This window comes from Chamaea fasciata, unplaced genomic scaffold (genome assembly GCF_029207755.1).
Source record: "Chamaea fasciata isolate MVZ Bird 193981 ecotype frontalis unplaced genomic scaffold, bChaFas1.0.hap1 SCAF_2, whole genome shotgun sequence".
Lineage (NCBI taxonomy): Eukaryota > Metazoa > Chordata > Aves > Passeriformes > Sylviidae > Chamaea > Chamaea fasciata.
Window position 1 is genome coordinate 17,506,162 of NW_027094087.1, and position 25,034 is coordinate 17,531,195.

The window sequence follows — 25,034 nt, forward strand, 5'->3', positions numbered from 1 at the left end:
AATCGTGTAAAAAAACTTATTTAAAAGCAATGCCTTCTGTAAGCCTGGAGACTGTGGGCTATGCTGGGGACAGGGGAGCCCCAGAGGCTGAGAAGGGTTTTGGACATCTAATTGAGAGGAACAGAGAGATGTTTTAAATTAAGCATTGAGCAGGCCTGAAATACAAGTTAGTTTTAATGGATATTTCTGAAGGAAAAAAGCAAGAGGATGAATGGATGAAAGAAATACCTGGCCATATTGGCTAGCTGAGGAAGGAGGAGCAGAGCATGAAGGGCAGCCAGTAGGGGGTAAGGGAGAGAGTGGAAGCAAGGGATAGGGAGTGAGTAGAAGGGGCAGGGAGCAGCTTACCTGCAGGGCTAGCAGCACCTGGACCTGCATTAGCAAACCCTGATGCTTAGCAAATCCTGCCAGCTCTGTCAGAGAGCAGAGCATTATTGTGCCATTCAGTCACTGGGGGAGTAGTCAGGCAACCTCCCCCCTGCCTCAGCATTTGCTTCACCAGAAAAACAAAAGTCTTGGAAAATTTTGATGATCACATGCTTCGACTTTATCGTATACCTTGCCTGAGTATTTCTGCTTTTTTATAAAATCCCAGTTCTTAATTGATGCCTCCATGCAATAAAAATAAGCTGGTGAAGCAGCAGAAATGTCAGTCTAATTTTCATCTGTTTCTGGGTGAGGCTGGGGCAGGTGTTTTATAGTGAACTCTTTCCTATCAAACCTAGTCCTTGAAATTGCAGTTAATTCTTGACAGAATATCTTCACTCATGTCTTAAAAACAGTTGGAAAGTTAAAGTTTATGTTGCAAGCTGATAAGAGTGCCGGCCTCTGTGGCTTTGCACTATCACAGTTACTTGCACTAAGGAATTTAACAGGTTACAGCTGAAATATCTCACTGAGCCTTCACCACAAGCTTCCATAGCCTTCCTGCTGTGACTCTTGCTGAGTGAGTAAGGATCTAAGCAGGTGTCCTTTCTTAGTTTGAACTGGTTTTAGATTTCTTCTGAATATTGTATTTGTCCTGCTGGGTAAACTGAGGCATAAGTCTGGGAAAGCCTTTTACACAAAAGGTCGTTTTCTCCCTGTTAGAAAAGATTACTGGAGAGAATGTCATGTTCTCCCAGCAGGTACTGTCAAAGACTGATGTCTGCCTCTTCACAGGAGGCACAAAACAGTGTTAGGTCAAAGCTGAGTGAAAGTTTAGGCTAAGTAAAGGGAAAATAATCACAGAGTACCTTTCTAAATGCTGCATCAACACTTGCTGGAAAGCAAAAACAACCCTGTCCTGAAGAACTGACATTTGAGGGGGAAGTTTTCTTATTGGTTTTCCGTGGCTTTTATGGTAAGAAAATGTCTTCCTCTGCCCTGTGTTTTCTATCTACCTGTCAATTGCCAGGGTACCTGCACCCTGCCTGCTTTCTTCTGGGCCTTCTGCTGAGACTTGACATTTTCAAAGACATTTGGGTATCTGACTTGAGGGATCTTTTAAAGTGGCCCACAATTCAAGATGCTCCTGGAAAGGCAGACCTTTTCGATTTGGCAAGACCCATTTGACTACAGGATGCCAGTACCACCTGGAATTAATTTTCTCCTCCCACCTTCACCTTGTTTTAAACTCTGCCAGACAAAGGTCTCCCACCCTTTTCTCTTGAGTCTCCATATTTCGATATGCAGTAGTGCCATGTAAGCAGTGTATTGGTCTGGTAAAAATTTCCCTCTGTTGGGAGGTATAACAGCTTCTCTTGGGAGGGCCCACTTGTTGCCCAAAACAGAGTAATGTATCTGAGCACTCTGCACCTCAAATGAAGCTTCACTTCAAAAGTTAGAGCAACCTGAGAGCAAAAGTAACATTGGAAAGAAAGGAGCAGGGAGGCAGCATCCGAAGTCAGCACTCATGCTGCTGTTGCCTCCACTTCCCTGGGGTACTTCCTGCACATTGTTGATGCAACACCTGCCTGCTCTGCAAATGTGGCAACTGCAATTTTGTTAAACACAGGGAATGTTGGGGGCTAAGACCTTGTTTTCCTGCTGACTTCACAAGATGTGCAGGTACTGAGTCCACGTCTGTTTGTTTGCTTGCACTGAATGGGTTTGGACATGGGACAACCTTCTGGCACGCACCTCCATGGTCCTTGAAATGCCAGAGAGACGAGCTGCACAACAAAGAGCAAGGTGAGTTTAATTAGCTGATGCATCACTACTGCAATGCCTATACCTGCACAGGTAGATTTGGTATTCTGATTTCAGAAGTTAAAAATATAATTTTGCTTTTTTCATTTATTTGATGTTTTAATATTTCATTTATGCTTACATTCTTTTTTTTTATTATTTTTACTTTGGACTGGGAAATACTGCAACACTTGAAGGACTGCATGGCTAATAAATATCATAAAAATTAGGTGGAAAAATATTAGCATCATCTGTGGCTTTATTTTGTTTTTATTAATAATGCTATCTGAAGTGCAGTCAATAAGATATATAAATACATGGATTGAGTATGAACCAGGTGTGGGAGAGAATTTTGGAAAGGACTTAACATTTGTGCAGTTTAATATCAGGCAAAGCTTTTGACTTTTGTGGGAGCAGAGTTTGGCTGCTGTTAAGAGCTTTTATTTAAAACCCTTTAAAAGAGAATGGAAACAATTTCCTGCTGACTGTTCTCAAATGCATCAAAATAGGTACTATTTATGGCCTTTTCACTCCTTGACCTCCTTGCTGAGAGCACCAATGTCCACCTGTCTATTTGGAACTACTTTGAATTCATCAATGTATCAAGGGAGACTTGAGAAAAATCTTCATTATTTTTGAGAACCTTACACTTCATGAGTGTCTGGCTGTACAGAAAAACAAGTTTCTTATTTCTGAGGAGCTCACAGCCTAAAGAGACATGGCTGCAAGGTTTGTTTTTTCTTTGTTTTGCTGGCACAATGTTTTCTGCTGGAGTTGCATGCACACATTATCCTTTAATTTGTATGGTCCCAGGACACATGCACTAAACAAAAAAATTCTAGTCACCATTACACAAATGGGAAATGAACGTACAGAAGACCCTCAGCAGTTTGCCTAGATTCACAGAGGAAATCTATGACCAAATATTGCATTGACAACAGATCAGGGTAAGTGCAGTGATCAGATATGGAAGGCTGTTTAATGTGAGGAGGTTTATGTCAAGAGTGCTCTTGCAAGCTGCTCTGTTAATTGCTACTGGACTCAGTACAGGTGCTACTAAAGCCAAATTGTTGGAATTGGGTAGGCCAGAACACATTTACTTTGCACATTCAGATTAGTTTAGGCTGTTCTTGGGTTTTTAGTACATAACACTATACTGATAGATCTGAGAAGAGAGACTTTTTTGTATTTTTATGCATTACACAGAAGAGTCCTTTATAAACTTATTTGCCTAAAAATGTTGAGTTTGCATCACAATTTATTGTGTAAGTCTCCAGTGTCCTATTAATATCTGACAGATAAATGAAGAATTATTTAGATATCTTACATTTTCTGGTCTAGCACATAGAAATTTTTATCTTGAACAAAAGTATGTTAAACTGAATTTTCAAGGAGGTAAAAATTCAGAGTTTTTGACTAATATTGTTTCAACTTTTTTTTTTTTGTAACCTTCTGCTCAGTAATTCTTTGGGGTTTTTTTGTCTTTTTTTAGATTCCTGTTTGCCATAGATGTCTCTCATGATCTTCATTTTGTGAACAGGCATTCTATTAAATGTGTAATTGGATTCAATGAGATATACTTGCACTTTGATAAGAGTTTTTCTGTCTTCCCTGTAGTTCTAAACTGTCTCTATTTCGGTGATCAATACTGATTATGGCTGGTGGCTCAGATCAGTGTGTAACCAGGAGTTATCTCTTGCCCATGGCTGAGGCAGATGTTAAGTCCCCAGGTGTATCACTGGAGCTGAATTTAGCCTTATGATGCTTTACTTCAGAACCAGGGATAATTTGTTTTGCTAAAGAAACAGGTGGATGTAGAGACTCAGAGTGGCTGTTTGACCAGAGGGAAAGACAGACTTCAGATCTCTGACATTATTCCTAAACAGGCTGTGTGATTGTTGTATTCTGAAGAGAGAAAAGGGTGTGGCTGGATCAACAAAAAGTTAAATCACAATAATCTTTAATACTTTCAGTTATTTTTCCAAAAATTACCATTTCTTTTCACTTTTACATTGTGTACTGTCTTAATCAGTTTTTACTTTAGGACTGGAAAATCTGGTATATATCCTTTCAGTAAAAAAATATGCATGGGCATATGGTCCCTTGGCTATGAAAGCTTTGTTGTGAAGAAGCCTATTTATGACAAACTTCTTGACCAACTCTACATCCCCCTCCTTCCTATATGCATTTGGCTAGCCCAGAATGCTTCTCTGAGACAAGGTATTTTCCTTGCTGCTTCTTTTAACATAATGTTGATGTTTTTGGCAAAAGAAACTCCAGGAGAGAGACAGAAACTATAGATTGAGATTGGAAATTTCTTGAGTTGGTTGGATGTGAAAGCAGCGTCTCTCTCTGACTCAGGAGAATTTTGTGGAAGTGACTTGAATGTGCTGGTTTGTTATGAATTTAACAAAGCCCCTATCCAAGCAATGTACAGTGTGCAAAAACAGTCCAAAGACTACCAGAATAGCCATCTTGAATGCAAAAGAGGCTGAGCCAGACAGCAAAGTACAGCTGCCTATACGCAGATTTAGAAGATCCCAGAAGTGATACCTTTTCTACACCCATCACATCTACATTAACCATAAGAGCCATTCTCTTACTAAAAACATATCTATCAGCACTGCATAAAATCAGTCTGAAAAAAAAAAACCCTTATCAAAATAAAGCCTACTATTAGAGATTAAATTTTAATGGGACTCATTTTTTCAATCAAACCAGATCAAACATTTGCCCTCTTTTTAAAGCAGTAACTCCAGTTATGAGAGCTGTAATTAAAGCCATGTCAGTGGCACAGAGACTGCTCATCTGGTAGATTATCTAGACCTTTTACTAGTGGACTGAGAGTAAAATAATTTCCTAAGGTGTTTCTCTTCTCCATCCCAACATGAACCCACTTTCCTCTCGACCAAGGTGGTGCTTGTGGTGTTTATCAAAGTTTATTATCATGCTGAAATAGGAAGGCCAATATCCATTTTCAGGCGAGGAGAGGGGTGAACACAAGAGCTGTGACTGTGTGGGTCTTGCCTTTCAAATTTCATTTTCACTTTGTCTGAAGTGGAGCTGCTGCAAAGGTTTGATGTAGTGAAACTTGCTTGCTAAGGTACCTCTTCTTGGAGAAAGGGAAAACCCTGGAACAACATGCAGAGATGGCGCTGGATAGTCCTGATGTGGCTGGAACTACTTTCAGAGGGTAGAAGTATTAAATTATCCCATTACTGGGGAAGGAATTCTCCATGATGAAGGAAAATCTTCCATCTTTGGGATGTGGCAGCATAATTGTGGCTGATTACTGGTTATTTTTTTAAATAAAAACCTTCACTTATTCTTTTGCTTCTCCCATTCAATTACTGTTAGCTTTGATTCAAAATTTGGTTCTAACAGAGAAACCGGTTTCCTACTATAATCTCTTTCCTCAGATGTAGTCTTAAATACTACCATATAGCTGTTTAGACTATCTTTTCATGAAAACTAAATTGTGTGATGTCATCTTAGGCTTTTTTATCCAATTCTCTCCCAAAATCATGCTGATTTCCCATGTTCTCTTCTTGGCTTGTAACAAACTGCCATGTTTTGAAGGGGAGTTACCAGGAAAGTGCCTCAATATAGTCAACTCAGTAGCTGATGTGCTTGAAAAAAATATTTCTGGAGTTACCAAAAGTGACAGGAATTGTATGGGTGCTAAAGCAGCAGGCAAAGAATTTCAGGAAACTTGAGCAATTCTGTTTCACTTTATAAATATTTTCTTCTGTCATGATTTACAATGTCTCTTTTTTTTTTTCCATGCAGTAATAGTTAAAGTGAGATGTTTGCCACAAAATAGTCTCTCATTTGTCAGGTCTTGGAGTGTGCAATGCTAGAAGTGGAAGAATGAAAATTCCTTGAATAAAGATGTATCCCAAATACCAGTGTCATATCTGTGGGTAGCTTGTCAGGCTCCTTTAGCAGCCAATGCCGTTTAATCTTTCCCTAGTTCTGACCAATGCTTAAAAAATTAAGAAGCATCTTCCAGCTACTGAATATATTGACTATGGTACAGTTAATGGAAAAAAATTTTGGCATTTTAAGAGCCTTCAGAGACTCAAGAGAGACCTGAGTTTAATTCTTCTCAAGCCATATTGATTCTTACCTCACGCTCAGTCTGGATTGATCTGTTTAGAATGAAGGTTTGGCACTAAAGACAATTTTAAAATGTCAAAAAAACAGTGTAAGAAAAGAGTGAGAAAATGCATATAGAGAAAACTATCATCAGTATTGAAGAACATTGTCTTTCTTTTTTGTACTGACTAGCCTTTTTTTGGGTATTTTTAAAAATTGGTTATCCTCATTTGTTTGGAAAAGCATCTCATGAGCAGCAAAGGGGAAAGATTCCAGTAACCACCACCAAGTGGGGATTTTCTGGCAGCTGCTGAAAGATCACTTTAATCCAGATGCAGGAAAAGGGACTTACTCCCTTTATTAGAGAAATAAACCTTCAATATGTTCAGCTCATAACCTACAGCAATCTGACAGGGCTGGAATGGTGCACTCCACTAGAGAGGGCTACAGAAGTTTCTTTATAAAGGTTGTCTCTTTGGCAACATTGGTTTTACACTGCCAAGTGACTGGGATTTTCAGGTTGCAATGGCTGCCTTGGTATTTCTCTGTGGCCCTTTAGGACAAAGGGATAAGTTTTAGTCCTCTGTCAAGTCTTTTTTTCTTCCCTCCCTTCTTTCCCAACAGCACACACACTCAAAATATGTGTTGTTGTCTTACAAGCTTCCATAAATAGAGCTGATTGCTATTAACCTCCTGACATTTCTGAAACAGTCAGTAATTCTTTCTCTGTATCGGCTTGCAAAATTGACTAAGAGTGACTTTGGCCTTTTTTCTGAAGAGACTTCTCTGCAGACTGCTTTGAATTAAAAGTGGGATACGCATCACACAAGGATTAGGAGAGAAGTTCCTTCATGCAGGAGTGCCTGAAGACCTGTGCCAGTGAAACAAGTAGCAAAAGCAAACAGCCTGTGAAGAATGCAGAGCAAGGGAAGAATCAAGAGTAATTTCACCCGGGGGATTGCAGTTGGGCCTAGAAGGACATTTGCAGTTTCCTTGCAAAACTATCTATAAAGGAAAAGCAAAGAGAAGGACAGTGTGAAGAGGTGAAAAGGCCAGGAGAGAAAGCAGAAACAGAGAATGGAATGTGCAACAGTTCTTTCAGGTGCACACACCAGCAGGGAAAACAAAGGATCTATCCAGAGCATCTGGAGCTTGATGGAGGAAATGGAGGGAGTGGATTTGCAAATATGCAGTCTGAAGAAATTAATGTGCATCTCACCCTTAAAAGGGCTGTTTTAGACCCCAGGGAATGGCCATCACCATCAGGCTGAGGTGACTTGTGTAGTAATTATGCAGAGTTCCTAGCTGAAAAGATATTGAGTTGAATGCTGTTTAAAAACTCGCCTGTCAACCCATCACTGGTCTGTTTTTGGAAAGGTGGATACAAGTAACAGCAGAGAAAGGCTTTTCATTACTTCAGCCTGAACTTGCAGCAGTTGTTTCCAGAAGAACTGCTGCTGCTCGACGGAAACTGGGAATGGTATTGAATCATTTGGCTGTGCAACTATTTACACCACAAATTCTGAGTAATACAGGATTAGGAAAATACATTGATGAGGGCTGGGGGAAAATCAAGTCTTCGTTTTAAGTCTGTCAAGATTCCCTTGTTCCTTTTTTTTTTTTTTTTTCCCCCTCAGATCATATGGTAGTGAGATTATTTTATTATCACTGTGCAAATGTTGAAAATGGAAAGGGTTGGAAAAACTACCTTTGTGTATCTGGAAAGTGAGATGGGATTTATTCATTAACAAATTCATCTTTTTATTAGTGTTGTATTTTTCCCATCAGAAAAATCAGGCTTGGTTCTAAAACCAAATTTCTTTGAAGGGAAACTCTCCCAAGAAAATTGAAATGGTGATTTTTATGTCTACTCATTACGATTTATTATTTTCCTTTTGCTTTCAGCAGCTGAGGACACTTGAAAATATGAGGCGGGCTCCCTAAGCCGGTCGTGGGTCTGGTGCTGGGAGGCAGTGGTGTGTGTGCTCCCTCTAGTGAGCTCTGATCCCGAGGATCTGGGATCAGACGGCCCGGGGCCTCTGGGCAGCTGCCAGGGCTTCAGCCACCAAGAGTTTCCTTCCTCAGGTAACATGCATACTGTAATAAATGTACTGTATAAAATTCGTGTATTAAAATTGTATGTGGAAAATTATACATTGGAATTAAAAAACCTGGATTCTTGGAGACGGTCTGAGGGCGTCTCCAAGAATTCCAAAATCTTTTTTTAGCTTGGAGGTACCACCACGACATTTGCAACATAACAGAAGAGATAACATGAAAACGGCTCATTAATCACGGGCGGGCCACATCTTCGAAGCCACTCAAAGATCTGATATTGATCTCGATGGAAACTAGCAGGTGATTTCATCAAGCCTCCCAACAGAAAATTCAGAGACTCTTTTTTTGGAAACCCTTTCAAAAACACCCCTCGGGGGATGAAGGACATTTCGGCAGTTGTACTATTAGCATGATGTCATGTTTCGGGCGAAATCATGTTCTTTTCGGCAGTGTGTTTTTGCCTCAGGGCAGAAAAACGGTATAAAGTTCCTACCCTGAGACCCTGAATGTGTGGCCATACCTGAGAGCACCATTGTTGCTGCTGGTTGGTCCACCCAACATTCGATCGATGTTGTCCTGATTTATCGTGGCGTTTTCAAAATTGATTTTTGAAATTGCTAAATAAATCTTTGGATTTTGAATTGGCTCGTGATCATTTATAACACATACCAATTCTGCTGTTTCATCTGTGGAACCTGCTTATACAGGCTGAGTCACTGCTGGAGTAGGGGAATGCAGGGGAATCTAGGTCTGCCACAGGTTTTCTGAGGAGGTCATTGTGCTCTGACTTTTCTACACCTGTGTACAGTGTTTCTGAAAATCTTTTTCATCTTACTTAGACAGCTATTTAAACCTTTTTTCAGTGAACAGCAGATTTAAAATAAAGATAAAATAATCCCTGCGTGACAAAGAGATGCTCAGATAGAAGGAAAACTTAGTAGAAGATAGTCCCTGAAAGATAACAGTCAGTGGTGGAGCACACTGCCAGTGCATTGCAACTCCAATCTGATGGTAAATTGCTCACATGTAACCTGCAGTTCTACTGTTTGATCATACCAGCTCTATAGTAACACTTGCTTAATATTGAAGGGGGAGGGAAAAGTCTGCAAAATCTAATTTTTAATGGGTATTTCTGTATTTGAGTGGTGTTGAGATAAGTATATTCTCTTAAGGAGAGTCTGGGATATAAATATCAAGAATTCAGATGAGAAGTAATAAAACATGCATGTTATGTTTCAGACATGGTTCTCTCCCATTTCATGGTTGGTAGGAAGGGTATAAATGAGAAGGAAGGGTAATACATGTTGGTTTTGTCCTAGTTTATCCTCCAGCCTTTAAAACATGAAACATAAAAACGGAGGATCAAATTATTTAATAGCTGCATGAGATTATTCACCAGGTTATAGATATGAGAGTCTGCATTTGCGAGGAAGGATAAAGATTCTACTGAAATGGTTTCTTTGTTTTCTTGGACGGAAAGGCACCTTCTGATTGTTCTCATAGTAAATGTCAGTCTTGAATAAGCATGAGAAATACAGGCATAAAAGGAAAAGGAGTGAAATATTTGTTTGGAATGTCATATGAAAGCCCCTGTGAAATCTGGATTTGGATAATCAAGTTATGAGTTAAAGTCAGGGAAGTAGAATGTGACTTTTATTTAAAACATATCAGTGACAAAGCTGTTCCATAATGCACAAAAATCATTAAACTCCCAATGCATCTTGAGCTCTGTGCTGGAGGGAAACCAATAGATTTCACTGCCTTCCCTTTTAGCTTCTGAAAAGGGCGAAAATTTTGTAGCCTCCAGAGGAAACATCAGTCTCGGCAGCTCTGCATCACCTATTTCTGTTCAGACTGTAGTGAATGGAAAAGATGTTGACATCTAAGCACAAATTGTCCATTCATCATGATGCAATCTGAAGTGAGGTTAATAGTCACTAGAGGGTGATTTGTCTAAATATGCATATGTGTTTATATCCTTATTTAAAGTCTATGAAACACTTTGGTTATGGGCATATTTTCAAATCTTTCTACTGGAGCCCAGGCAGAATCCTAAATTTTTTATGGATATTGGAGATTATGAAATTGTTATGACCACTGGACTGGATTTTTTAAAGAGTAAAACATGTCAGACTCTTTTAGTTTTATTACACCTGTTGTTTATTTACAGAAATTCTGCTGCCATGTATAACTTTGTACAAAAATCAAGCATTTAATAAACTCTCAAGTTTTCTGCACTATCCTTAGCCAGAAATAATTTACAAAGAAGGAAAATTTAAAAAGAAAGCCAAAAATCTTACTAGGCAAAAATTTCCCAAATTTCAGTTCACATTTCATTCACGTGCAAGATAACTTGACTCCAAGAAAACTTAGAAAACCTGTTTCCCCTCCTCTCCCCTCCCCCACCCCCCCAATTTTTAACTGGCAGGAAGTTTTGCAAAACAAGGCTGAAGTTCATTAAGTTTTCCCCTCTCAGAAATCTTTACCAAAAGGCACAAGATGTGTATGAGTGTATATGAGTGGCATTAGGGTATAAAGGCCTCATGATTTGGACCGTTGACAGTCCTTCCATAGAAGAAACTAGGCTTATCCACGGAAACCAAGCATTGTCCAGAAGAACTCCTTGCTTCGCCACCCCCTTTTAGCCATACAAGGACTAATTGTGGTGTCAGTTGCCACAGGAATGCAAGGCATGTGTCTGGTGAATCAAAAGAATAGCAACTGCTGTCAGCAGCATTCCTGTTCCTCATTCACGATTGATGGCCGAGGGAGCAGTTTACACAATCTTTGTTCTGCTTACAAGGAGGGGAGGGGTGTAAAATTTCTATAATTTTTAAAAAGCTTTATTTCAAATACATGTATGTAGATGTATCTGTATGACAACTATACTTGTATTTTGCAAGAAATATAGTATTTGTGTTTGCCTACTGCTGGCTACATTCCTAAGCATGTTAGAAAGCTAGGATATTTGGGGTTACAATGGTGCTATTTCCTTTTTACTAACAGTAGTTCAATTTTTCTTGTAAGGATGTGAAAGTCCTGATTCACTAAACAGAAGATGACTACTGTGTTTGAAGTAGGAATATTTTTTCTGCTCCTTTATCTCAAGTGCTACTCTTTGAAGTGTAATAAGCTAGGCATAAGTCCAGCATTTTATCCCAATTCTAATATCAAACTTTGCATGAACTTGTGAGAGAGTTGTGCGTCTGCAAGGCCACCAAAATTGGGCCCTAAAACTTCAAGACAGCTGCAAACCAAGACAGTGGTGTAAACCACTGTAAACCACATTTTTGTAGTTCAGGTACTCTAAACAGAGCCATCTAATACATAGAAAAGAAAACCTATGAATATAGAGCTCCTGTTGTCTGCACCTGTGTTTCATGCAAAGAATGCCAGTCTTTGAAATGAGACAAAGTTAGTAAATAACATTAGGAATGAAGAAACAAGTCCCTGCTATTCTACATGGTTCATTTTTATGCTGTGGTTAAGAAAACCAACCAAATAAACAAACAAAAACCCCAAACAAACAAACAAAACAAAACTCCAACAAACAGACAAAATCTGTAATTTTTTCCCACTCAGAATGCTCACAGAGCTGAATTTTAGTGCCTTGTTTAGATAGATCACCATGAAAAACGCATCCTTGTTGCCTTCCCAGCAGGCTAGAACCGGTTCAAGAAGATGGGAGAGGCAACAACAAAAAATGTTTTTTTAAGTTGTGATATTAATTTTTATGAGTTTTTTTTAACTGCCAAGTCTTACTCAACGATATTGTATAAGTTAATGCACTCAGAGCTGTAGGTAAGACAACTGAATGCAAATATATCCTCACAGAACAGCTTGTAAAAACATATCTTTTTATTTCTCTTTCCCTGATTTAGGTCACTGAAGATATCTGTTCTTACAAGCAATTCAAGAGGCCTAACTGTCCTTCAGACAACTGCTGAGATTTTGAAGTTAAGAAAGTAGCTTGTGCTATAATTTTGTTTACATATATGTCACCTGATGGATTTCATTCTGAGGAGGAGGTTCTATGGTAGGCAACACTTCCAAGACTCTTGTCATGCCTTGCTTGTGTATAAGCTGTCTCCATTTCCTCTGTTTGAGGAAGAAAAACTTGTGATGGGGTAGTAATTTTTACACACATGCATTTTGACAACTAATACTTGTAAAATATTGAGGTTGTGGACAAAAGTTGCTCTGACAATTTTCAAATGTCAGCCCTGGGATTCAGCATCTTAAATTTCAAAAGGAGACCATTCAGTCACACAGGAATAGAGTTAATTTTTGTTTAAACCAGTAGGTGTTTTTTTACATCTATGTACTTCTTCAGTAGTCATTCTGAGTTCATAGTGATATAAATCAGAATAGCACTTTCCTTCTTTGGGACCTGCTTTTTCACAAGTTATTACCTGAGTTGAAGATACACATCCTTGTCCTTGTGCTATATAAAGTCTTACTGTGCCATATGAGTCTTACTGTAAAAAAAACCCACAACAAAAGTCACACACCACCACCATCACTCCTCATTGCAAAGCCATGTTCCATTGCCAACAGTTTATAAGATTTTTGTTTAGATGGCAGGTTTAGGGTACATTCATAACACTCAAGAAGCAAAACAAATAAATACACTCTGGCCACTAAGCTTTGCATAACTGTTGGTACCATGCTGGGGCTACTTGACAAAATTAGAAACAGTTGACACATTTTTTTTATCACTTTAATGAAGAAAAAAGTATCAGAAATTGGAGAGCCTGGTAAAAATTTTGGAAAGTAATAATTAAGTTTAGAGATAAAATTAAGTACACTTTAAGGACCGCTAAAGGGTCCATTCCACAGCTTCTATGGTTTTTAGCATAGATTTCAGTTTTTGGAAAACAGATACAATCTTTATAGCCTATACATAACATTGAATACAATGTTTAGAATATATTATTGAGACTAAAAAGCATATTGTTTCAATGTTGATTATCTTATTTAAAGTATATATTATGAATTATTTAATCCTGATGTAACAATATATAGAGAGAAATGTTTTCATTTGTCTCATTATCAAGTCATAATTTTACCAGATTTAGGAAACTGAGGTATGTGCTGTAAGAATGATCTTGTTATGTTTTAAGTTTCTTTTTGTACATAATAAAAGTGATAATTAAAGGCATAAATCTAAATTAATATTTAAAATTTATTTCTCCTCTAGGGCAACAGAGAAATAATGGCTGAAACACTGTGTGGAGTGCTAGTCATCCAGGCCCAAGGAAGATGAACTCTAATTACAGCAGGAGAGGAGAAAGTATTGGAAAAGTTATGTGGAAAGGAATTTTCTCTTCAAATGAAAAATTTAAAAGGTTGACTTGTTTATCTAGAAAAATCATGACTTCAAGAATATATTTCCTAGAATATGTGGAGCAATGTGGGAAAAGAGACATTTAAAAAAAAAAAAAGGCAGTGTTGTTATGAGGATAAATCAGCTATGAATTAATTCGGGCTGAATATAACACAAATTTCCAGCAAGCTGCAGAGCAGTGGGGTCAGAAATCTTTGACCTTACTTGATGAATGAAGCAGGGAATTTTGATGAGACTGCATGAAATGAAAAGAGCCAGCAACACCTTTACCCTTGTCTTCCTGTAAACAGAATGAAAACTACCTGAGGATTTATTCTGAATTCAAGGATTCTTAATTCAATTCACTTTCCCTACTTTCTCTTTGGTTAAGGCCCTTTGACTTCTGAAAGAGACTTTTCAAGTGGGAGTTCTAGTGCAGTGAAGCCAAACCACACCACACTCAAGGGTTTTCAATGTCTGTTGTTCCTTGTGTCAGCAGAGCCAGTGGTGTCTGCAGGAACAGCTGGGGAACTCTTCTCTCATCCAGACTGTTGCCCTAATAATTCAGTTATGCTACCATCCTACAACTATAGTTTTTTCCCTTTTTGCTGAGAAAACCTTAAGCTGAATCTCAAACGGAATTGCCTTGAATGTTAAGTTGCAGCTTTGTTACAGTTTGAATGCATGGTGTCTTCTAGGCTGTTTCTGGAAGGGTCCTGTGTGCTTTAAACACAGATGGGTGAAGGGTTTTTTTCTGTTGAGACACATTTCTCTATGAGCAGTCACAAGTGTGAGCTCTTGGTAAGGGTGGCAAAGTCAGTTCAAGTACTTTTTGCCCTCTTCAATTTTAACACTTGGAAAAGCTTTTACAAATTTATAGTTATATTCTGTCTGACCTCCACACAGGTTTTTTCTTTCCTGGAGAGGAAGAGGCTGCAATGTAAGAAGTTTTTCTGGTTTGTTTTTTACTTTGGTAACTTCAGCAGTCTCACTAAGAGCACAGCACCTCAGAGAGTCACACTGGTACAGTGAAGAAATGCTGAAGCCAAAGCTGAACCAAGCAGCAGAGGAACTTCTTGATCCAGCTTTGCTACCAGAAAAATGTTTGTGTAACTGTAACATTAACATGGTGTTTAACCTCATGTTGTACAAGACTAATTGGATAGCTGAGAGGTAATAAAGCGAGTGTTTAAAAGATTGGGAACTGGGCATGTTTCCCAAATCCAGAGATAGGGCTATTCTAGGAACTTGCTAGAATCTCCTTCTGATGGGTATATCCATCCATTTAAAAGCAGCTGTGTGCTTTTCCATGGCTTTGGTTTGTTCTTGTAGCTCAGGTGGAGGATTCCTAGGTACAGCTTATGATATCCAAGACTGATGGAATGGGTGTGACTGTAACTCCATTAATTTTCACTAACAGCCCTCTGAGAATGACGTGGGAGCAGAAGACTGCAGGCAGGAAAGGTGTCTGTCCCATTCCTGGTGTTTGTCATATGCTGGTGACAGGCTGGATGGGATCACTCAAATTTGGCTCTGAAAATTAGAGAGAGCCTTTCAACATGTTTGCACTTGATGCTATTGGAAGATCCCATTGGAAGACAGACCTGAGCCTGGTTTAAGATAATGTTGTCCACAGGTGAAGTTGCAACTGATCACGTTTATTTTCACAGCTGTTCAGCTGTGATCAGGGAGCACTTTTTGGCTGTTGGATACAGCAGGGCATGGGCACAGTGTGTGTAGATGTTTTCTTTTGAAGTAGAGCTCCGTGGGTGGTGATTTCATGGCAGTCCACAATGACCCACATTAGTGCTGGTGTGGCTCTGCCCTGGGACGGTGTACACACTCCTTGAGAAGCAGACCATTATTCTGCCTTTGATGGCCAGGATGGCCATATGGTCTTCTCATACATCTCCAGTTCTTTCCTCTTCAGCTCCACAAACTAGGTAAAGAAATAAGGGCATTTTCTAGGAATCTGGCTTAGACCATTAAGGAAGGACTGAGTGGGATGGTGAAACCCTGTTGTTATCCTTGGAGACAGGTGGACTTGGACACCTGATGAGATGGCACAAGCCCATGTTGCTGTGTGGGAGAAGAGAAGGACTTTCACTGAGCTTCACCCATGTCCCATTCTGACACAAGAGGAGAGATTTCCTTAGATGAAAATGTCTGGATAGTCCCCAGTAAGAACAGCGTACAAAACATGATAAAGGAAGGTAGAGACAGCTAAAACAGTCTCTTCCAGTCTTGCCAAAGGAGCAGAAAATGTCCTTCCTATTTTCAATGAAGGAAATATTACATTAAAAAATAACGTTTTAAAAATAAGGTTTTGAAAAGTACAATTTTTTGAGAAGTTATTAGTGGAGGAAGATACTCTTAAAGGGAAGCTATGCATAGGTCAGGACTGAATTCATTATTTAACATATTCAGCAGTCACTGTTGAATTCCTGCTCCTAATATTTGCAAGTGTATTGGAGATGTGCTCTGCCAGACTGTAGAAGCAGTTCTTCAGAGAGACCAGGAATACTAAACAGCAGGGTTCATTTAAATTAAATGCATTTTAATATGAGAAGAAATTAAATAATGTATCTAGAAACATAGAAAAACATAAAAAAATAGGGAAAGAAAATTAATGAGTCTGAAAAAGACATTAGTGGGGCATTGGATCAGTGTGACAGTGGCTACAATGACAGGAAAGGTGGCATGTCCTTTGCAGTAGGGAAAGAATGTATGGAAGCAGTAACAAAATTTTATGTGTGAGTACATGTTAGAACCTGGAAATGGCTTCAATTTCATACTTTTTAAAAGGATATTAAAAATTGCAGAGTCCGAAGAAAGTAATAATAATTACTAAAGAGGAAGAGAAAAAGCTGTATAATGAGATACTTGCAGATCAAGTTATTCTTTATACTAGAACAGATGGAGAAATTACTTGATTTGTTTATAAATGTTCCATGGGAAGAACAAACATACAAAAGTGCTCCTAATTTAGCAGAGAAATACACAACAAGAAATAATAGCTGGAAACTCAATGAGACAAGCTCAAAATTAAGCATTAGACAGGGAATTTTTTATTATTATATTTATTTAGCTGTTAAGTAACCACTGGCAAAATGAACACAAATCAACAAAAGCAAGGGTGTGATATCTTCAAATTATGAGCCAACTTTGAGCTAGTCTGCTTAATACAGCTTAAATACAAATACAGGCTACAGACAGAGATTCTGTCCAAAACTTTGTTTTAAGACATGTGTTGTATTTAAAATAACGTAAGCACTTGAGGAAATATTCTTTCACTCCTTTGTAATATCCTGGTATACATCACCTGCACTGGTTTTTCAATTGTTTTCCATGTGTTTAGCATGGCTGCATCTAATTAAAAATTATTTTAATGGGACTGTGTTTTATTATTATTATTGATGTTAATTGAACTGTTATCAGACTTTCTTATTACCTCATGAAGTACACTGACCTTCCTCTGAGCCAGACTCTTCCTAATTCAGGAGTGTATTAGATCACAGTCCACCTGGTTTTGAGGCTGTTTTTTACAAGGTTGTGGAAGTAAATGTGAGAGACACCAAAAAACAAAAAGGTGTTAGGGTTTTCGTAGCAAATGAGAAAAGAAATCCAGAGATACTTGTTCCTCAGGATCTGAGGGAAATGCAGAATTGCTAAGGACTCCAGAGCTGCCCAAATGCTGCGTCATCTCTCCATTTCTAAAAAGTAGCATCAGCATCAGTTCTTCTATGTAAAAGACTCAGGGGACTGCAACCTGTGTAGATTTTGGCTGGGACAGAGTTAATTTTCTTCCTGGTAGCTCCTGCAGTTCTGTGTTTCGGGTCTGTGCTGGTAACAGTGAGAAGTTTTCATTATTGCTGAGAAGCACTTGCACAGCGCCAAGGCCTTTTCTGTTCCTCTCACCACCCCACCACCAACTGGTCTGGGGGGCCACAAGGACCTGTGAGGGGACAGAGCCAGCACAGCTGACCCCAGGATGTCACACACCATATGGTATCATGCTCTGCATGTAAAGCTGGGGGAAGAAGCAGGAAGGTGGGATGATGCTGCTTTGTTTTCCTGAGTCATCTGATCCGTCATCCTGATGGAGCCCAGCTTTCCTGGGGATAGCCGAACAGCAGTCTGTCCATGGAAAGTGGTGAGCACATTCCTTGGCTTGCTTTCTTTGTGTGTAGGGCTTTTGCTTTACCTACTAAACTGTCTTTATCTCAGTCCTTTACTTTTTAACTTTTATTCTTCCCATTCTCTCCCCATCTCACTGAGGGGGACCGAGCAAGTAGCTGTGTGAGGCCTAGATGTTAGCTAGGGTTAAACCACAATACAGACTTAGTTATTGAAATGAAACTGTCTAATATTTGTACTCATGGGCTAAATTATGCAGTAGTGGATAAGCTGAGTTCCATCTGGTCTTAGAGATGAGCAAAATTTAAAGTACAGGAATAATATAATGACAAAAAGCTCAGTTCCTCAGCCTTCTTCCTCTCCTTTAAGTGCTGTAGTCTGCAATGTATTTATAATTTTTTCTATCTTTACATTAACAGGCTGAGGTCTCCATAATACTCATAATTTTGATTTGAACAGTCTCTGTGCTTGAGGTTTTTCTGTTTTCCTTTGGTTGTAGCTACAGTTTGAGCATCTGTCTGGACAGCTTTGGTTCTGCAGTAGTTAAACACCCTGTGACTTGTCTTCAGTTGTCACATTCCAGGTCCTTCCAAAAGGCACATATGTGCTACTAAAAACTTTTGTTTAGCTCATTAGTAATTCAAGTGTAGCTTGATGGTATGCCAGATGCTCTCCAGTTCAGAGAAATATACCCATCAGAGTGTGACACTCTCCTATGAAATCTGCTTCCTGCGGCAGATTTTCTCAGACAGATCAAATTCCTTCATGGCCCTGAAGAATTGATTAAACATCCCCTTTTGTCCAGTTTGCAGAGATTAATTGCTGCTTTGTGCTCAGCCTCAGCTCAGGGCATGCTGGAGGGTGGGTAGTGGGGCATGTTGGTGTGGCCACTGAGAAGAGGTTGCTACAGAGATCCCTGCAGGATCTCAGGGAAGATGGATGAAATACAGCGGCAAAGCACCCTCTTGCAAGGAAGAGTCTGAGGTTTAAAGTGTATGGACAGTATCAGCTGTCTTAGAAACTGATTTTACTGAACATTCTTTGCCCTTAGCAACATCACCATTGTGATACTCCAAGTATGCTTTTTGTGAATGGCTGTTTTTGCTTCAGCTCTTAAACCAATAAAGTGGGTTTCTCCATGTGCCTTTCCAACCAGAAGGGAAAATCTTATGTTTGTAGATTGATCTACTTAAGGAAATTTGGTGCTGCTTCTTATTTCTTAAGATTCAGAGCTCTCCTAGGCTGTTTCTTCTGTGTAAATTTCTAGGGGAATGAGTGAGAAAAAGAAATGGAGGACAGAAGGGATATTTTAGGCAGCTGTTTGGCAATCTGTGAAATAATCTGAGGTCTTAGCCCTACAGGTGTCCATGTGACACTTCCCATCATTATTTTTAACCTTTTTGCCTTTACAAGCAAAGAGGGCAGGAATGTTCAGGGAGATTAAGCCAGCTACTTTCCCATGCCTAGGTGTGGTACTCCAGTTAACGGGCAAAGATACTGGGAAAGAATATAGGGAGCTGCTGCTGGCATGCCCCTACACTACACCTAATTTTTGGAAGAAAGGTGTAGATAGAATTTTCAGCTTCCGGACTCATTGCTACAGAGCCTTTCATGAGAACTGTAATCAATCCTGACAATTATTCTTTCCAAAAGCCTTCAGATATAATTTCTTTTGATCATATACAAAAATAAAATAAATGTATAAAGAGTTCATACATGGGGTTTCACATTGGATTTTAAAGCTAAAGCAGTGTCAGGCTGGGTGTGAAAGTAATTTCATTAATTTTATTAAGTAGATGATCAGTTACAGCCTTTAAGATTAAGACTGGTGAACTGTAAACTTATATGATAAATTGGTGAGGTAGTACCTTTTAAACTGTGAAAAAATAATATTATCTGTACTGTCCAGTATATCTGCTTACTGTAGGCAGCTGAATAAAACTGCTACTTTTAAACATAGCTGCCCTTTTCAACCAGGTGGCTGTGCTGAACAGATGATTGCATTTTGTTCACATGGAAATTTGCCAGTGTGTTTAGCTATTTACCAAACAGGATGTATTGCTGATGGAAACCACCATAACCTAAGTGACCAAAATTGGGAAGTATAACAGTGGTACTTGGGATACATATATTTTTGATAGCTATTTTTTGTTTACTGTACCTTTATTTTTTTCTCTACATTTTTCTCTATATGGGCTGCTTTTTAAAAACCCAGAGTCCACTGCCCACCCTGAAGGTTTGCTGTTCCTTGACTTCCTTGCCCTCTGTCTCAAAAGAAGGGTGTTATAACTAAAAACAGGTTAGACACCTCTGTTACTCCAGACTCAAAGAGTCTTTAAAAGGAGGAGAAAGCAGGATCATCAGAGTGCAAATCCAGGGAATGTTTTCCAGGTAGATATGTGTATGCTATTCCAGGACGAACTCTGTAAGAAGTCTGGGTAAGACTTGTGTGACTGTGGCATCTTATGAGCAAGAAGAAATCTCAGAGAGAAAGGTGTGCATAAAAAGGCACTCATTGCTAATAGAATGGCTTTTAAGCCCTCCTCTTACCTCCTCCTCAGATGAAGGTATGCAGAGCAAGGAAAATTGATAATAGATTTTGAATTATTCTGCATTAAGTTTTACTTCCCTGTGATTTGTGGCTACCTCCTAGTTACTTAAATGCTTTAGAGAAAGTGCTCTGCAGACACCAGCTGTACTGACTGGCTCAGGCGGTTTTTAATTTAGCTTAGATAAATATGGTACTTGCTTCAGATTAGCCCAGGAGAAAAAATGTTCCTTTGCTAGGTAACAAAGTCACCTTGCTCAATAGAAGCCAAGTGGTTTGGGTTTTTTCTTTCTCAGGAGTTGTTGAATTCTTACTAAGAGAAGACTGAGTCGCCGTAGTGATGAAGAGTGCCACCACAATCTGCTGTGACAGTGACACTCCTGCCTCTCTCCCAGGCTACAACACTACAGAGCATCATGATGCTGCTCTGGTGGGTGTTTTGCTGGGCTGGCTGGGGTCTGTGGAGACCAGGAAGAGAAAGGTTCTTAGCAAGAGGAGGAATCTCTGCTCACTTCTTCAGAAAGTATAAGTGGTTAATTTTTTCTTGTGCCCTTCAAGTACAGGACTTCCTTGCAGATGGCAGTTCCCTTCAAGAGCTCGGCTGGCTCTCCCAGGCAGCAGCTCTGCTGTGCCTGCACAAATCCAGCGTGACATTTGATTGAAAGGCAGAAACAAAAAGTGATAATTTGGTGCACCTCTAGCACCCCCTGCTCCACTTGGAAGAGAAAGGCTGTGCAGAGCTAATGCCCATGTGCCTGCTGACTGGAAGCAAAGATAAAGGATGCAGGACAGACACTACTGTCACCATCATTGCAGAAATCATGGCCATGAAGCACAATGATTACAAAGTGTACCATTATCCTTGTTCTGCTGCACTGTACATTGTGTCCTTGTATAGCAACACACTGATCATCCTCATTTGGTTTGGGTCAGGTGCTCCTCATCACCTCTTTAAGGTGAATGACTTTATCATCCCTCCCTACCAGGCTTTACTTTCCCTTGCCAAGTGGTGTGCCAGCAGATGAGCCAAACTCCTGTCAGCTGAAACCTAGCTGGAAGATGCTCTCCAGCAGTTAGTGTGTGCTTTGTCCATGGAAGCAAAGTAGAGCAAACTAAAATCTCACAAGATATGCACTATCTGAATTTTGAGTCCTTAACAGCAGATATTTTCCCTTTTGTTCTCTCCTATTAGGATGATTTATGTGCAGGTGTCAGGAACATATACAAGAAATTAACTGTGTTTACCCAGTTTTCCTCAGTGAACTGACTTATGATTTACTGACCAGCTGTCTGTCATTTCCAACTTGCCTTTTCCCTTCTCATTGTCTTCCACCTACTACTTTGACTGATAGAGCCCAGTCAGGATATGAATTAAAAAATTCTGGTCATTCTGTGACTATATGCAAGTGAAAGTTGAATCTTATTACAAGGTCAGTCAGTAAAAATAATCAATTGCTTCTCCAAAGATGATGTGATTTTCTCTGGACTTGTAAAATGTGTGCATAATACTTGATACACCTTGTACTTTATGCCTCAGTGTGCAATGATCTCCTCTAACAATTAAGCTGGGGATAATTTCTATCAATTTTCATAATAATCTTCTATTATATATTAACAAATAAGATAAGAAATTATATACCATTACTCTTGTATTAGTTCTGTGAAGATGTATTTTTAAAGTTCTAAATTGCACAATGTAGCCTAATAACTATTAACTGCCTACAAGTGCATGTTAAGGAATAAGTATGTAAAAGAAGAAGCACTTGTTTCAGTTCACAAGCTTTTTGAAACAAGAGGGAAAAGAGCCCTTCTGTTAAAGTGTGGAAAACCAACTTGTTGAAGTGTTATAATCTATCCATGGAAGGATTGGGAAGGATGATTTACTTGAATCCTCTGTAGAGGCATATTGTAATCCCTACCAACTGTTATCAAATTAACCATAGCAGTGAGAAATGGTTACAGCCCAGGCAACACAGAAAGGCATGAACACAAAGAGATAGGCTTCCTCTGAAGAGACCACAATGCTATAGCCACAGTTACATTGTTCTCTAACTCCCGTCAAGCTGCATCAAGAGTGGGGGAGTCAATAAAACATCCCTATCATAGTCTAGAGGCTCATTTGAATTACCCAACAAAATCAGTCAAAACAAACATTTCATTTTCTAGTGGCCTTGATGTAGGTTCCTCAATCATTTTTTTTCATTTGATATTTCTTGGATAATTCGTGATGTTCACTGGGGAATGACTAAGACATTTTACACATGGTGTTAAAAGATTTTCTCCTGGTACTATCAGGGAACATTAGGACTTTCTAGGCTCTGAACCATGGAAGCTACTAAAGCATCAGGAATCTGGAGATCCTATCTTTGGCAGTGTAGTAAATATACTGATATCAAAATGCTGTGCCTAATGCTGAAGTCATTAAAAAGTGAGAATGATTTCTTCAGTGAAAGCACACATTCCTAGGTAATAAATTGCCTTTTGAAAAGCAGTGCCTGTCAAACTCATGGAAGTTTTCCATTACTCTGTGATCTTCCAGAAAGTGACTAATAAATATTTTCAACATTGGTGCATTTCTCATTGCACCATTTAATGAACTCGCTTGTGCTTGGTTGCTCCCCATTAAGTTTTGTAGGATGTGTCACCTGATTAGGTTGTTTTACTTAGATGGTTCCAAAGATGTAGCCAAATTGCAAGTTTATGGATGGCTAAATTTAGCCACTTGACAGTTTTATTTTCTCACTCATATGTCATTTAAAGAAGCCAGCATATTTTTCCCACATCATACAATAGTATAACAAGTACATAAATTTGCTACCTCTTCACACTGTACCAGAGACTTGATTCTAATAAGACCTGTAAAATTGACTCAGAAAACCTTAGGGAGACTTGAGAATTTGGGGGTTATACTCGGGGTCAGAGTTTACATAGAAAATTTGTTCTTTCTATCCCATTGCATCTCTGAAGGAAGTTCCATGAAGATTACTTTAATCCATGAGGATTACTTTATAAGTGAGAAAAAAAAACCATACCAGGAAGAACTGGGTTTAAGGGCTGTCAGGAGGACCTTCGGTGTCAAACTTGGATTTTTGGGCTCACAGTGGTGTCAGCCCTTAGCTGTTCCAAGGGCTTCCAAAGCAAATTGTGGGTAAGGGTGAAGCCTCTGTTTTTGGTGGCGGCAGACATTGGGAAATTATAGCAAAAGGATATAATCTAGACAGAGAGTCTCTGGGAATTTGATCTTCACTGAGCGCCTTGGTAGAGGCAACTGAGACAGTTTCTTGAGGCTGCCTCAGGTTTGGAACAAGAGTAGTATAAGGGAAGACCTAAAATCCCAGATGGATTATTCTGCTGGATTAGCTCCAGACTACATGTAGTACTGCCCCCAAATCTGTGCCCCAAGCCTCAAAAAGCAGCAACAGAAAAATGCTGCAGCTCATAAGCTGCTCGCACAAATGCCAGAAGATGGGGCTTGAGCTGCTGATGGGAACAACTGAAGTCATGACAGTGAGCTCTGGTCTGATATAACTGAAAATCAGGCATGGCTTCAGAAGGATGGGGTCAGGAACAGTCTCAGCTATGCTGCAGCTGAGTCGGAGACTTTTGTGGGAGACTCTAGTGTTTATTTGTGACCAGAATAGGATCGTTTTAGTAACAAGCCTTTAAAAACATTTCTTGCCAATTTTCCCCTTTCATCCACTGAAAGGATTCTGTACTCATCAGCATTCATCTCCCTGTAAAAGGCTGTCTCTGTTTAAGGACTATGTTCCACTTCATCCAAAGATTAATAGCAGCACAATTATTAATGGTGAATCTATAGCCTTTTGCCAAGGTAGGGAGAGTGTAACTGCTCATAAACATTAGCTCCAGATGAAATGCCAAGTTCAAGGTCTCAGCTGTGAAGCTGTGCTTTTAATTAATTTTCAGATTTTTCATTTGTTCTCAGAGATATCACAAGGATCTGCAAACACTCATTTAGTCTCCATGGGTTGAACCCTTCTTTCATCCTCCTGATGGTTTGTTTGCATAGATGGCTGCATTCTGGAGCCCACTGGAGCAGCAACATCAAAGGCCTTTGAAAACTCTAGGAGCTTTTTCCACAAAATCGGAGGTCAGAGGGACCTGCCACCTAGCTGCAGGATTTGACTGCAAAGACTCCCAGCCTAAGGAGATGCAGTAAGGAACGTGGCTCAGAAAAAGAAAAAACAAACCATCATCTAGACACGTTCATGCTGAGAGCATCCTTTAGCCCGTGCTGTTAACTATTCCATTAGGGTTTTTTTATTCCTGCTAGAATAAAAATCCACAGACTGTCAGATAATTTTTGCACAATGATCAACTTTTCTGAGTTGATTTTCAACAAATTGAGATGAGTTTTTGACACTGAATGTTGCAGGGTTTTGCAGCCCCAGAATTTTGGGTTTTTTGGCAGTACTCCCATCTATTGGAGTTGTTCCAGTTTTCCATGATTGATTATAATATAAATAATTTATAAATGTCAATGAATTGGAGAACCCTTCATCTAAGCAATTTTAGACATTGTGGGGTGCAAGTAAGTTGCCCAGACTTGTTGATTACTTATGCCCATGTTTAATCTTGGCAGATGTGGCCTTTTTAAACTATTTTTACAATGTTTTTGTATAAAATAGATGAATTCTCATTTTATAATTCTCTTTATAGAATGGAAATATCTAGTGA

At 39.2% G+C, this 25,034-nt stretch overlaps 1 long non-coding RNA gene across 4 annotated transcripts; it reads left to right on the top strand.

The window, feature by feature from the left end:
• The first annotated feature begins 1,657 nt into the window (after positions 1–1,657).
• On the top strand, positions 1,658–17,045 carry LOC136284707 (uncharacterized). 4 transcript variants are annotated; one of them, XR_010719263.1, is made up of 5 exons: positions 1,664–2,172; positions 8,173–8,352; positions 8,496–8,625; positions 12,207–12,361; positions 13,526–17,045. It is a non-coding gene; the product is annotated as an uncharacterized lncRNA (long non-coding RNA). The 4 variants fall into 4 exon arrangements; XR_010719264.1 differs by lacking the exons at positions 12,207–12,361; positions 13,526–17,045 and having other exon boundaries at positions 1,658–1,683; positions 1,997–2,172; positions 8,496–8,966; XR_010719261.1 differs by lacking the exons at positions 12,207–12,361; positions 13,526–17,045 and having other exon boundaries at positions 8,496–8,966.
• Positions 17,046–25,034: the final 7,989 nt, after the last annotated feature.